The 14,167-nt window shown below is 42.6% G+C and overlaps 1 protein-coding gene across 3 annotated transcripts in view; it reads right to left on the bottom strand.

Annotated features, from left to right (window-relative positions):
- The window catches only part of TENM2 (teneurin transmembrane protein 2), an 831,585-nt gene that overhangs the window by 467,242 nt on the left and 350,176 nt on the right, over positions 1 to 14,167 (bottom strand). The gene's annotated exons all lie outside the window — the stretch shown is intronic.

The following is a 14,167-nucleotide window of genomic DNA, read 5'->3' as shown; positions in this document are numbered from 1 at the left end:
GTTTGTTTCTGAGCCAAAAGAACATAAGAGCAGCCTTGCTGGATCGAGCCAAAGGCCCTTCTCATCCAGCATCCTGTTTGCACAGAAGCCAATCAGATGTGTCTAGGAAACCCACAAGAAAGAGAGAAAGGTATATTCTCTCACATTGTTGTTCTCCTGCACATTGCCTCTGCATGTGAAGGTAGCATTATGACTATTCAGTACTGATATACTTTTCTTCCATGAATTTGTAAGCCACCAAAGCTAGTGATCATTACCACAGTTTGTGGAAGCAAGTTTCATAAACTAATGACATGCTCTGTGATGTTCTTTTTTGTTTGTCTGCTAATCATCTTCTGCGGTTGATACCTGGGTTTCAGTGTTGTGAAAGAGGGAGAAAAACTTCTTCTTGTTCACATCGTGTGTTTTATAAGTTTCAACCATATCCTCCCTGGCTGCCTTTTCTTTGAAAGAAAACTCATGTTTTGTAGCTTCCCCTTGTAAGGAAGGTGCCTCAGCCCTTGTGTACAGTCAAGTCACCTGCATTGATGACTCTGGCACTGATTCAAGTCTGAGCCCACTGACTCGACACCGATTCCCCATGCATGCAGACTAGAGTCTGCCTATGTCTGGGTGTGCTTGCTTACTTTTCTTGCAGCATGAAAGGCCTCGTGGGGCCATCATTCAGACCAGGCAAGCAGCAAGGAAGTTCCCGTCAGGAGGCAGGGAAAGGTTAATGCTTGTGCATTGAGTGGGGGGGGGGGGAGAGGCAGGATCGGGCTTTCTTGTCCATGTCTGAAAGAACTGATGATCATTTGATGAAGGATGGGTGGTCAGATCTTTTTCTTTGGATGAGGGAAGGCAGGAGGAGGAACCCAAAGGCTTCTTGCCTTAGAATTGGTTGGAGGTGGAAAAAGGAGGTGGGAAAGCTGGGGAGGAGATAGTTCATAGCAGTCATGCTTTCCAACTCCATGGCTCCTTTGGGTTCCATTATTATGTGAGAGAAGGAAGATGACCAGCACAAATAGGACTATTTCTGAGTTGAGCTGCAAAGGATTGGGTCATACCAATAAGCTGCTGTACGCCCAGCTGCTCCTCCTCCCACTTGCCCTTCTCCCTCTTTCCCCACTCTCACAGTCCGCCCCACCCCCTCCTGCCTTGTTTACAGAAGGGATGGGGACATCAAGGGAGTGGTCAAAGAGAACTCTGACACGCACAAACACCCTGGCAGCAGCTCAGTTTTTTGTCCCTCCATGGAGCCATGACTGGCTTTTTAAAGGACAAGTTCATGACTCTAGTCTTTTCGAATTGCCAAAACGCTCTGGGCCAAAAACACTCTGGGCGACTCAGAAAATCTGCCCATTAGTACCCATTTTCAACTCGAGTTGCAGGGGCAGAGACTTGTGACTCGACCTGAGTCAAGGTACAGTTGACTCACCCATCCCTGCTCCAAAGCATTTAAATATATTGTCTGTTGTAGAGAAGCAGCCTGCTGAAGTTTCAGGTTATTTGTACAGTACTTACTTCCATTAGAAGAATTCCTTCAGCAACTGTCTAACTTTGAGTTTCCTTTCCTTTTGTTTTGTCAAATGGTCATTTGCCTATTAGATTAGCAATGTATTCTATAGTGCTGTTTCATGCAGCACTCTGCTTTCCAAAATGGATCCCCTACACAGTGGCATTGCTAGGGGGTGCAGGCTACACCGGGTGACACGTACTGGGGGTGACATGCTAAAATCGCGGTGGTTAGGAGTAATACCATCATGTTATATACCACTGGATATGGAATTTCCAGCAGAATACAATGCAGAAAACCAGAGTGAAATATGTCCTTTCTATCAAAAGTTATGGCCAAAAAACCAGAGAACAAAAAATGCATGGCGCCCTATGGAAAGTGAAACTGAGCCATATCGCGTGTTTACTCGCGAGTAGGTGAACTTGCCTTAGTCCGTCAGAAAGGGCAGGCTGAGAAGAATCCAAAGACACCAATATGGTCCTGATCCAATGAATGCAGCCCCCCAAAACACCTGAAAAGAAAGTCTCTCCCTCCAAGCAGATGAATGTATTGAGCCCTATGGAAAGTGAAACTCACCGTTGTGTTTACTCACAAATAAGCAAATATGCCTTGGCTGGTGGTCAGGCCAGGCAAAGGGGAATGTGAAGCCACCAGAATGGTCCTGATCTTTTTTTAAAAAAAAATTTTTTAAATATTTTTCAAACACAAAAAACATACAGAATGGTCCTGATCTGATGGAATTAGAGCTCAACAAATGCTCCAGAAGGCAGCTTCCTAGTCCACTAAAAAGGATCAAAACTGAGGCTTCAGCTGATAAGGTGAACTTTTCTGAGACCTGCAAAGCCACATGGATTCTGACAGTAAACTGGTTTAAACAGAAGTTCTTAAATTGAACTGGGCACTGGGTAGGGCTAAAAACCTTACTGATTTTGGAGGGGGGTGTTATTGCAGGCAGGCTACAGAGAAAATTCACTTGGTGGACCAGGGCTGGCTTCTGCTTATTTATTTGTTTTACTTTAATTATTTACACTTAATTTGCCTGATGATGTCACTTCCACCATGACATCACTTCTGGTGGGTCTTGGACAGATCGTCATTCTAAAAAGTGGGTTCCAGTGCTAAATGTTTGAGAACTGCTGCAATAAGGTATTAGTACGTTGATACCCTGGGGGTGTGTGTGCATGTGTGACACCACTAGTAACCAAAATCACAACTTGGAAGAATAATACCATCATGTTATATATCAATCAATGTGTAATTTCATGCGGAATGTGTGCTATCTTTGTTCTATCAAAAGGTACAGCCAAAAAACCAGTGGGGGGAGAGTGATGGTACATCACCACGCCCACCACCTGGGGTGTTGCCCCGCCCACTGCATGGGGGGTGACAGGCTGACATCCCGTACTGGGTGACGCGAACCCTAGTGATGCCGCTGCCCCTAAATTATTACTGTACCTTCTTCTACACTTTTTCCAGCTCTGCAATATCCTTGGGCCAATGTAAGGTGTTAATTTTAACCTTTAATGCCCAGAGTGCTCCATTTAACATCAGATGTCCCTTGCCAGTTATTTTTGCTGAGGGTGGTCTGGAGTCTACCAGGCGTAGGACTTTTTCAGTAGTGGCACAAACTTCTAAGGAGGTTCATCAAGTCCTAATTCTGCAGTCTTTCAGACATCAGTGTAAGACCTGGCTCTTTCAGAGAGGCTTTGGGCTAAGCTGGTATTTTTTATTACAATTATTATTTCTAGTCTATTGGTGACAAATGTCTTTTATGCTTGATCTTTTATTGTCATTATTCTCCTGCTGATTTGTTGCTGTACCAAGAATGTTAAATTTTGTGGTCATGTGGGACATAATTTTTAAATAAATAATTTTACATGCATGGGGGAACTACAGAATGTTAACCAAAGACTTAGCCCTAACTTCTCAAGAAGTGCTACTCAATTTTATTCCATACTGTTTAATTACTGTTAAGAGGTAAATTTTGAGATATCCTCAATTCACAAAGACTGGGTGCAGGAACAATAAGCTTTATGAATTGTTTCAGTCTTTCTCATTACTGAATGAGCATTCTTTGTGCTTCCTGAGACATACTGCTCTAGCTGTTTTGAGATACAAGTTACTGGGCTAGATGGACTGATGATCCTCTACAAAATGCCTGTTTTTTTATGATTTTCTGAATGAAAACAGAGTTACTGACATATAGAAAGGAAAATATGTTAAAATCTGTGGACATTTTACACATTCTGTCAGAGACAAACAAATCCTAGCACTGCTGTATGAACAAAACAAGTCACTAAAAGATGAGCTAAGGCAGATAGCTCAGACTCAAGGGAATGAAATATCATATGCTTCAGAGGCTTTCAGAGCAACAGAAAACCCACATATATACTTAGTTGAAAACTGCAGCGTAGAAAAAAAAGGCAGATGTTGTCCTCAAGTCCACTTACTAAGATCCTCCTGTCAAATGCACTTTACTTCCACATTGTGCAAAAAGACAATATGGAAGAAGAAAATCAGTATGTGCGTTGTACAACTAAAACAGAGGCATGATTTCCAAGTGATAAATTAAAGGTTTTTAATTAGTGTGTATATGTTAGCCTTTGATTAGTTTTCTCTCCAGTGGTGTTAATTGCTGTATCTTTTAATTGGATAATTAGGGTCCACTGCACAGAGAATATTTGGATACCATTAAAATAAATAATTCTCCCATTTGTTGAGGAAGACATTATGTTGAAGCAGATGCTTGAATGCATTTCATTCTTAAATATCTCTGTGTTGGCAACCTTCAGTCTCAAAAGACTATGGTATCGCGCTCTGAATGGTGGTTCTGGAACAGCGTCTAGTGTGGCTAAAAAGGCCGATTCGGGAGTGACAATCCCTTCCACACTGGGAGCAAGTGTAGTGTGTCCCTGGTCTGTCTCCCTGGCTATGGGCCTTCCTTCTTTGCCTCTTTGCCTCAGACTGTTGGCAAAGTGTCTCTTCAAACTGGGAAAGGCCATGCTGCACAGCCTGCCTCCAAGCGGGCTGCTCAGAGGCCAGGGTTTCCCACTTTTTGAGGTCCACTCCTAAGGCCTTCAGATCCCTCTTGCAGATGTCCTTGTATCACAGCTGTGGTCTACCTGTAGGGCGCTTTCCCTGCATGAGTTCTCCATAGAGGAGATCCTTTGGGATCCGGCCATCATCCATTCTCACGACATGACCGAGCTAACGCAGGCGTCTCTGTTTCAGCAGTGCATACATGCTAGGGATTCCAGCACGTTCCAGGACTGTGTTGTTTGGAATTTTGTCCTGCCAGGTGATGCCAAGAATGCGTCGGAGGCAGCGCATGTGGAAAGCGTTCAGTTTCCTCTCCTGTTGTGAGTGAAGAGTCCATGACTTGCTGCAGTACAGAAATGTACTCAGGATACAAGCTGTATAGACCTGGATCTTGGTATGTTCTGTCAGCTTCTTGTTGGACCAGACTCTCTTTGTGAGTCTGGAAAACGTGGTAGCTGCTTTACCAATGCGTTCGTTTAGCTCGGTATCGAGAGAAAGAATGTCGGAGATCGTTGAGCCAAGGTACACAAAGTCATGGACAACCTCCAGTTCATGCGCAGAGATTGTAATGCAGGGAGGTGAGTCCACATCCTGAACCATGACCTGTGTTTTCTTTAGGCTGATTGTCAGTCCAAAATCTTGGCAGGCCTTGCTAAAACGATCCATGAGCTGCTGGAGATCTTTGGCAGAGTGATCTACATTTTATCTACATTAAATATCTATATTTTAAATATCTACTGTGGATATTTAGTTTAAAATAATTTTAACTTCCACAATCAAGGACATGTTTACACTATACATTTATCTTTGAAAAGCAATCATTATTTCAACCACCCATTTGTTTACATGATCAAGGGATCACCTGTAAGTTGACGTTTGTTGAAAACTGAGAACCTCTATAATCAGGGGGTATGATTTCACTTTTCATTTTGGTGTAAGTCTGCCTTTGTAACAGAGGACAATACTTCTTTTCCACCATTGCTCCTCTGAAAGTGGTATTCAAAGGCATTCTGCCACTAGATCTGATGGTGGCACATAGCCATTATGACTAGTAGCTACTGGGAGGCCTGTCCTCCACGATATTCTGTAACCACGGACTGGGAATGCACCGACAAGCCCAGCTTTGCCTCTCTGTGTAGTGTTTGTCAGTACTGTCCTTGGGTAGGGATCCAGTGATCTAAAACATGGGGAGCATTGCTCCCTGGGTACAGTGTTCGCCACTATAATCAGATGTGCCCAGAGAAAGCAATGAAGCAGAATTATGGAGCATGTTGTCATTGGAGGCAGAGCTTGCTTATGTACTCCCAGTCAGACTGTAACTGGAGACTCTATCCACAGTTGCAGAACACATGATGAGAGCTCCTCAGAACAGCCCTTTAGTTTCTTGCACAAAAAAGAATGGCAGCAACCTGCTCCTAAGGGAAAAGTGTAGTACTACATTTGATAGCACTGTGATAGTAAGCACAAACCTATGCAATTGTCCCACTTATAACACTGCACCACCTTGCTTGTAGTTGCACAACTGAGTTCCAAGGTGAAATCCAGTCACCAATGCCATCAACTGTAATGCTGTGCCACAACCAGGACTCTCACATCATTTTAACAATAATATACTGAATGTACAGGATCAGATGATTACACTAAGAGCCCAATGCAGAATCTTTCGTTGCTAAGAAAATTAATGCAAGGCAAGGCAGATCAACTGCTGTGCTTCTATGAACATCAGGTTATATAATTCCAATGTCAATATTAAGGATTGTTTAGCTGGGCGTTAAAATCTCTGAATCCTCAACGTGCAATGAACTACTTATTTAACATAAAATGTTGGCCCAGTTTTATAAGTTAATTATTTTGTGAGTAGTGGATTTTTCCTAATATGTAATAGCTTTAACTGGTCTTTTTCATATCGGAGAAAATTATGCTTGTCCTGATTTATGAGGAACACTAAATTAAATTAGCAATATAGGACAAACCTACATTCAGTTCCACACATTACCCTTTAAATCCAAAATTTGATTATTATTATTATTACATGGACATAGCAACAATCCCATCATATACCAAAACCAATCATCCCCAAAGTGGGAAAAAAGATACAGATCTATAATTAGAAATATTCATTCAAGCAGAAAAAGTACAATAGGAAAATATGTAAGAACTTGCATACCAGAGTTAATGCAGTAATAATATAGAAAAGAAAAGGATCTAGCAGAGAATATGGTTCCCCTCTTCCAACTGTGTGAAGACCAATTTGGGTCCAAAATTTAGATTTAAAAAACACAAGTATGCAATTAACTGCATAGCTAATATGTGTGTTTATGTAGCGTGTTAACCCTGTAATTGAAAGCTGAAGGATATAGAACACAGTCTAAAGATACTGGCTCTCTCTTTTTGATTACCAGTTTTCCCTATCTGGCTGCAGGTTGTAGTGTGCTATCTGGGTATGAACACATCTTATTAAGCCCTGTTCATAGAAGAACAAAAGATCAATACTATACTAAAGATAAAATTGAGTACTACAGCAAAGTTAGCAAGAGGAAAATCAAAATATGGGTCTCTCACGTAATTATTAAAACCATCCTTAATAATTAAAAGGCTTGGCAATATAATAATGATTGCTGCACCTGTTTTAAATTGGCTGTAAAAACACACTAAAGTCTCTTGGGTATTTTAACTTCACAGTGATTACTCAGTTAAACTCCTTGACGTTAGGAAAAAAAGCTTCTACTATCTCTAGAGTTTCATATTTGCTTATTTCATCTGGATAGGGCATCTGGCATATATCTGTTAAATAAATACTGTTAATAATAATAATAATAATAATAATAATAATAATAATAATAATAATAATAATAATAATAATAATCTACAAATAAATTATTCCACTGATTGCATAATGTTCACAATGGAAGACAGAATAGTTTTACTAAAAACAATCTGATCAATATGCTATTTCTTTTCAAGATTTCCCAAATACACCCTTATAAACATATCAAAGATCATTTTGAGATTCCATGCTGTAGAATGAGAGTATGCACGAATCAAGTTGTTCACATGTAAAAATTAACCATAAAGCAAAGTTCAAATAAAATCAGATAACATGGAATTCTGAAAAGAAGCATTCTACAGTGGTCCATAAACAGATATACTTCATAAAATACTTCATAAAACCTGTTGCATATATGGCTAAAGTTTTTGGATTGGGGAAGGTGGAGGATGAACACTGATCACTTCTTTGACAAGATCTCAGGTGAAAATAGGCTGGCTGAAATGTCCTAGTGAGAACCTCCCAATACCTCTCCTGGATCAAGAGATTATGACAGCAAAGACTATTTGCATTAGCAGAACAAATAAGCAGACTACCGTAGATACTCACCTATAAGGCAAAATATTTCTTCCCAGAAAAGCAGCCTGAATCATTGCCCCACCTTATCTCCAGGGCAGGCAAGCAGCAAGGGTGGGGAGGAGGCAAGTGAGCCAGCCAATCACTATTGAGGGAGAGAGCAAGTGATCTTCTGCTGAGAGGAGGCTGTGCAGGCTGGGGCTGCTGCTGAGCGTTTGCAGCTGCCTGCGGGTGTGCTCCACGTGCTCCTTCAGGCTGCCCTTCCTTGCCCTATCATTCTGATGCTCCACAAGCCCCTTGAAAAGGCATTCTTTAACATGGGGGAAGCTTAGGAATGGTGTGGTATGCAGCATGGGGGGCAAATTGCCAATAAGCAGGAGTGATAGTAAAGAAGGTGTGTGTGAGAAAAGAGGGCTTAGAGTTGAGTGACTACGTGAGTCTCAGTGGAGAATCCACAGCTGCTCAACTGCTACACTACAGGTGGCAGTGGGCTCACTGATGCTGGGTCTGGTTAATTTTTAGCCTGGCCTCTTGTATAATTTTAGAAAAAACTTCAACTGCCAGAAAAGGTCATTTTTCTCAAATCTCTTTAGTCCTAAGACAGCCTGGCATGATATGCTTGAGAATGGTTTACCTCCAATCATACTGATGTGCTCAAATTACTCCTTTAACAAAATATTAAGAGCTAATCATACAGTGAACCATAGCCACATGTTTGCTGACACCAGTAATTGTCTGCTTGTAAGAATCACTGCCTGCAGGAAGGTAGAAATTACACAGCTGAGCCTCACTAAAACAGGCACAAGGGCTGTACGATGACACATGGGAATTTAAAGATACAAGGTAGAAAGGGATAGATTTTAGCCCTACCCCAGCTACATGTGCCTCTTGAAAGTGATTTATGCCATTTGATTTCTATTACCCATTCTTCTCCAAATGAAATACATTTTCATTAAGCTATTCTAGCCTACCCAGGTATCTGTAATGGTATTAATGAATGTCCATGACTGATAGCTGGGAAAGAAACACAATGCCTTTGAGAATTTTCCATGTGACTGGGCAAATGCAGCAAATTGATTTCACATGTTACCGAGTAACAGTTAATATGCAGATAGCTAATTACACGAGGTATTCATTCCACTGTATGAGATGTACAATATATTAGCTATCACGTGCACAGGTTTTTATTGTGTCTTCCCCCCCCTTCCCCGAGTTGGATGTTGCAATTGTAGGGAAATGAGCAATCTGGGATAAAATGAAAGCTTGCACCATTAGATGTTCTCCAAAACAATAGGTTATCAATTTGTCCTCAAAGGTTTGTCTTTGGACTCCTGAAATTGAAAAAAGGAGAAAACATGAAGTGAATGCTGGCTTCGATCTCTGAGACACTCCCAGCTACTCACAGAGTTGCTGTGATATCAATAAAACAAGCCCCTTGCTCATAGCTGAACTTCTGTCTTCAGGATAATAGAAAGCATAATAATACCACAAGATTCCACCCTTCTTCCAAGGAGCGCAGGGTAGTGTGCATGGTTCCTTCCCTTCTTTTCCTCACAACATCTCTGTGAGGTAGATGAGGCTGAGATAATGACTGACCCAACAGTAATGAACCTGCCCCCATTGCGCTGCAGGATGCAGGTCTGTGACATGCCGGCCCCCCTCCATCATGGTGCCCCTCCGGGAGACCTACCATCTTTTACAGAGTGCTGTGCAACGTTCAGCACGACTTGGAAATCCTTCTTGCACAGTTTTAAACCTGTGGTTTTTCAAACTCTCTTCTCCTGAGTTTTCAAACTCAGTTTGAAACCTGCAGTAAGTCCACAGTAAGTCCTTGTGGTGGTGAGGGGGAGGCAGCGACGCAATCCCCAGGATCGCACCACTCAGGGGTGCTGCAGGGACTGGGGTGCACTTACCAGTCCCTGCAGCAGCCTTCCTGGGGGGTAGGGAACCCTGCGCGAGCATCTGCAGGGCTCCCCAGGTTTTCAAAAGTGAAAGTGGAGTGATCGTGCTCCACTTCCGCAAAGAAATCGCTTCACTTTCACTTCTGCTGACCTGGGGAGTCCTGCAGGCTCTCGCGCAGGGCTCCCCGCACCCCAGGATGGCTGCTGCAGGGACTGGTGAGTGCACCCCAGTCCCTGCAGCCCCCCTAAGCAGCGTGATCCTGGAGATCGCATTGCTGCCTCCTCCCTGCCTCCTGGCTGCCCCCGCCCCTTAAGGGGAAAGAGGCCAGTGCCCTCAGGCTGGGGCGTCGTGACGCCCCAGTCTGAAAACCTCTGGTTTTAAACAATACTTCTGGTTTCCTGATGAAACGGAAAATATTGCTTAAGATCACGTGAGTAGCCTCGGGTTTTTTGTGCACTGCCAAGTGCCACGTGGAGCTTCACCTGGCCACAGAACAGCCCCGATGTGCAGGTGGGGCGGGGAGGTGAGTGGAGGCGGCAGCAGCGCGGCACCCTGGACTTTTGTCCCCCTACCCCTGCCCCATGTCTGCCACTGTGATCCAAGGTCACCCAGGAAGCCTCATGAAATCCTCAAGCAGGGATTTGAACCTGAATCTTCCAGGTCTAAGTCCACCATTCCTGATTTTCTTCAAAATCACAAAGAGAGTCAAGGAGAGCTAGAACAGAAAGTGAAATGTTAGGAATTGTAAGCTTTTATGGCTGATGCAGAGTCCTTCCAGAATGACTTGCAGACGGTGAAGAGAACTAGATGCCAATGGATCTCTACTGGCTGAAAGCACAGTATACCATTGTAAAAAGAATTTGCTTTCACCTCCTTTATAGGAAGTTTGGCTTCATTTTTTTCAGAAGAGTCTGATGCCAAGCATCTGCAAAGAACATTTCTGAAAACCTCCAATGATGTACAATGTCCATACATGTTGTCATTAGCAAAACGTTGATAAGATCTTTATGCCGCAGTGAATCATGTTCCTTCCCTTAAACAGACAGAAGAGACTAATCGCTGAGATTGACGTAGGATAACTGAAATCTCAACTAAAATACTAACCCATTAGTGTCATCCATACCAGCAAAGTGGCAACATTTGGTAGCACCAAAGCTGGATAAATTACTGTTATCAAATAAATGACAGATTCGTAATAACATTCAAAGACCATAATGAAAGATAATACAATAATTAGATTAAGTTGGAGTGACATTAGATTAAGCTAATGCCTCTTGTCCTGGGTTACTTCACCATCCCAGTGATGAAAGATTTCAGTAATCTGACCAACGCATTTTAATAGGTCTCACTTTTTAAATCCTGTAATATAGACCTAGCTGATGATGTGGCTTCACCTACACCACTGGTTGGTTTTCACCGATAACAGGTTTTCTTTGATCCTTTCCCCAGGACCAGCTGAGGCTTATGGAAATGCTGGGTGATATGAAGAGGCTCCCATTGCCAAGTCATGGTTTGGAGGCAGTGGCTTACTTATCCTGGACATACTTTCTCTGGGCATGTAGGCTCTTGAAGATAGCTATAAAACATGCATACAGTCCCCTGGAGCTGCTTTACATCCCAGGACAACTGGGTGTGAAGACTCTCACCCACACAAGCAGGGAGGTGAATTTGTTATTTTTAAAATGCACTAACTCAGGGGTGTCGAACTTAAGGCCCCGGGGACAAATGCGGCCCACAGAAGCTTTTTATCTGGCCCTCAGGCTCTCCGATGCGGAGCAGTGCTAAGGTGTTACTGCTGAAAGCGCAGCCCAGGTGAAAATTGGACTCTCCCATATCTTGAAATATGATCCAGATTTGCATATTTTCTCTTCTGTCATTTGCAGCTAATGAGTTCCTAAGCGAGAAAAAGTGTTTATTTTTGGTTATGGCCTGTTTAATGACATCACTTCCTGCTTAATGACATGACTTCCGGCCCTCAGGAGGCATCATGAATGCTATTCGGACCTCTGTATGAAATGAGTTTGACATCCCTGCACTAACTTGTCTACTACGTAAGCAACTATCCATAAACAGTACCGTACTGAAAAACTCTTTTGGTTAGCAGGCTTTCTCTATATTTAAGGGGGAGGAAGCATAGTACAATTGACACAGACAGCATAATCTAATTCTCTATCCATTCCAAAACAACAATTCTTCATAGCTTTCTACATTTCCTGGTAAAAGCCATGACCTTCTGCTTATAAAAGCCCTTGACAAATCTTCCATCCCTTTCACACTGTGAATAGGGTTATAATATCTATGTTTTCTGACAGAGACTCAGTGCCTTCAGAAGTCCTACAACAGACAGAAATACATCAAGCACAAATTTCCCCCAATATGTAATGATAAGTTGCATCTGTTGATTACAAAGGATCCATGCGGGGGGGGGGAACCCTCCCCAAACCTGAATCCCCCTTGTGCTGCCCCTGCATGCTCACTTATGCACTTAATGAAGGAGGAGGGTAAGGGGGAGCACAAGGAGGGCTCAGAGAGGCACCTATGAGGAGCTTGACACATAGGAGCCCAGAATGCACTGCTCCTGATCATTTGAAACAGAAGTGGTATGGAAGCAGGAGAAGAGGGTTGCTACTGCCACAATCCAACTTCCTCTCAGTGAACCAGAATTGGAATGCCCACCAGTGCAGAAGGCTGGAGAGCATGGCAAACATTAGGGTGGGGCTCAGCAATTTTCCATCCCTTCCCCTCAACACAAATGGAATGCCCACAGCAGAGGATGGGCAAGTGAACTTATCTTGTTTCATTAAGCCTCTTAGGGCCTAACACTATCCAATTTTCTAGCACCAATGCAGCCTAGTCAAAGGGATGTGCACTGCATCCTCCGGTGGGGGGGGGGGGTGTCATGGAGGGAACATTTTTCCCTTATCTCAAGACTGCATTGCTGCTGCATCGGTGCTGTAAAGTTGGATTAGGATTGGGCCCTTAGCAATCTTTAATGGTCTCAATGCAGAAAGAGAATGCACATTTCCCTCCAAGGGAAAAGACATATATTCCATTTTGGACCATCTGGATAAGTACAGAAATAGGAAGTACCCCACACTGAGGACTCCTTTCTTTGCCCTCACATCTCAAAATACTTGCAGCAAATCTTCATTCCCCAGTTGGTTTTTTTATGAATCAGGAATTAAAATTAAAATGTCATTCAAAGTGCTAGCAAAAGGTGCCACAGCACTTTTGCATACGTAACAGTAGAACTCTTCAAAATTTCAGCAGAACTCTGTATCATATCAATTTTTAAAAAAATCTGAGTTGTAAGTCACTTTTTCCCTAAAACTTACTTTCTAAGAAACTGAAATATAGGAGATAACTTCAAAATATTATTTTCCTAGAGAAATAAACCTTATATACTGGCAAAATACTGAAAGACAGATGGTAAAAAAAATCAAAGGATGATCCATTTATTAAGTAACTTGGGGATCCAAGTTAAGAAGATCTACTTGTCTTACAGAACTCTGAGGGAACTAAGCCAGATTCCGCATCCTTTTCTGAGACATTTTAATCAAGAATTAACCAGGCCAAATGCGCCTTGCTGCTTTGCTAAGTTTCCAGAGGTTAGTAGGAATCTTTGCCAGATGTGGAGAAAAGATACCATGGATTTCTATACATATTTGAATGTTCTTTCTCCACATCTTGAGCTCTCTTCAGATGTTCCATCCCCTGTGGAGAAGGAACGCTGGGGGACTGTGGGGCCAAAGTGCTGGCCCTGATCCTACCAATGATGCACATGCTAGCTGTGTCCCCATTTTAGACAGACTTGTGGATGTCGCTTCATTGATGGGATGATATCAACCATGTCAATTCTGAAGAGTCTCTCTTGTTCCCTTTCTATTGGAGAATGTCTGAAAAGGGTATTGGTTACATGCAGTGCAATCCTCAGCATGCTTACTCAAAAGGAAGACTCCAAGGGTTTATTTGCACTTACTCCCAAGTAAGCACTCATGGGATTCAAGCTGGAAATTAGACACCATGTTGCATGTCAAAATTTGGCTTCTAAAAAAGTTCACTCTCACCCCACCCTTCATGTGAAATGCCCAATTCATAGTTCAGTTACCACACAGCATTACTCTGGGGCTGACAACACCTGTGCCTGGGGGAAATTTGGCATGCAGATGCACCCTGCAAGCATTTGCTTACCCGACCTGTTACAAATCCTCTTTACATGACCTCTACACCCTGTACACTTTTACCTTTGTTCCAAATAATCACTAACAGCTGTTTTCATGGTTGGTACTGCTAATATGCTCCCTTTCACTCTTGAGTACAAGTTTAAAACCATCCACAATACATGCTGGCAGAAGCTTTTCTAAGTTGATAACTCTTTGATGGAAATA

This window comes from Tiliqua scincoides, chromosome 2, assembly GCF_035046505.1.
Source record: "Tiliqua scincoides isolate rTilSci1 chromosome 2, rTilSci1.hap2, whole genome shotgun sequence".
Classification (NCBI taxonomy): domain Eukaryota; kingdom Metazoa; phylum Chordata; class Lepidosauria; order Squamata; family Scincidae; genus Tiliqua; species Tiliqua scincoides.
Note: the sequence above shows the minus strand (reverse complement) of the source record. Positions and strands in the feature narration are given on the sequence as shown.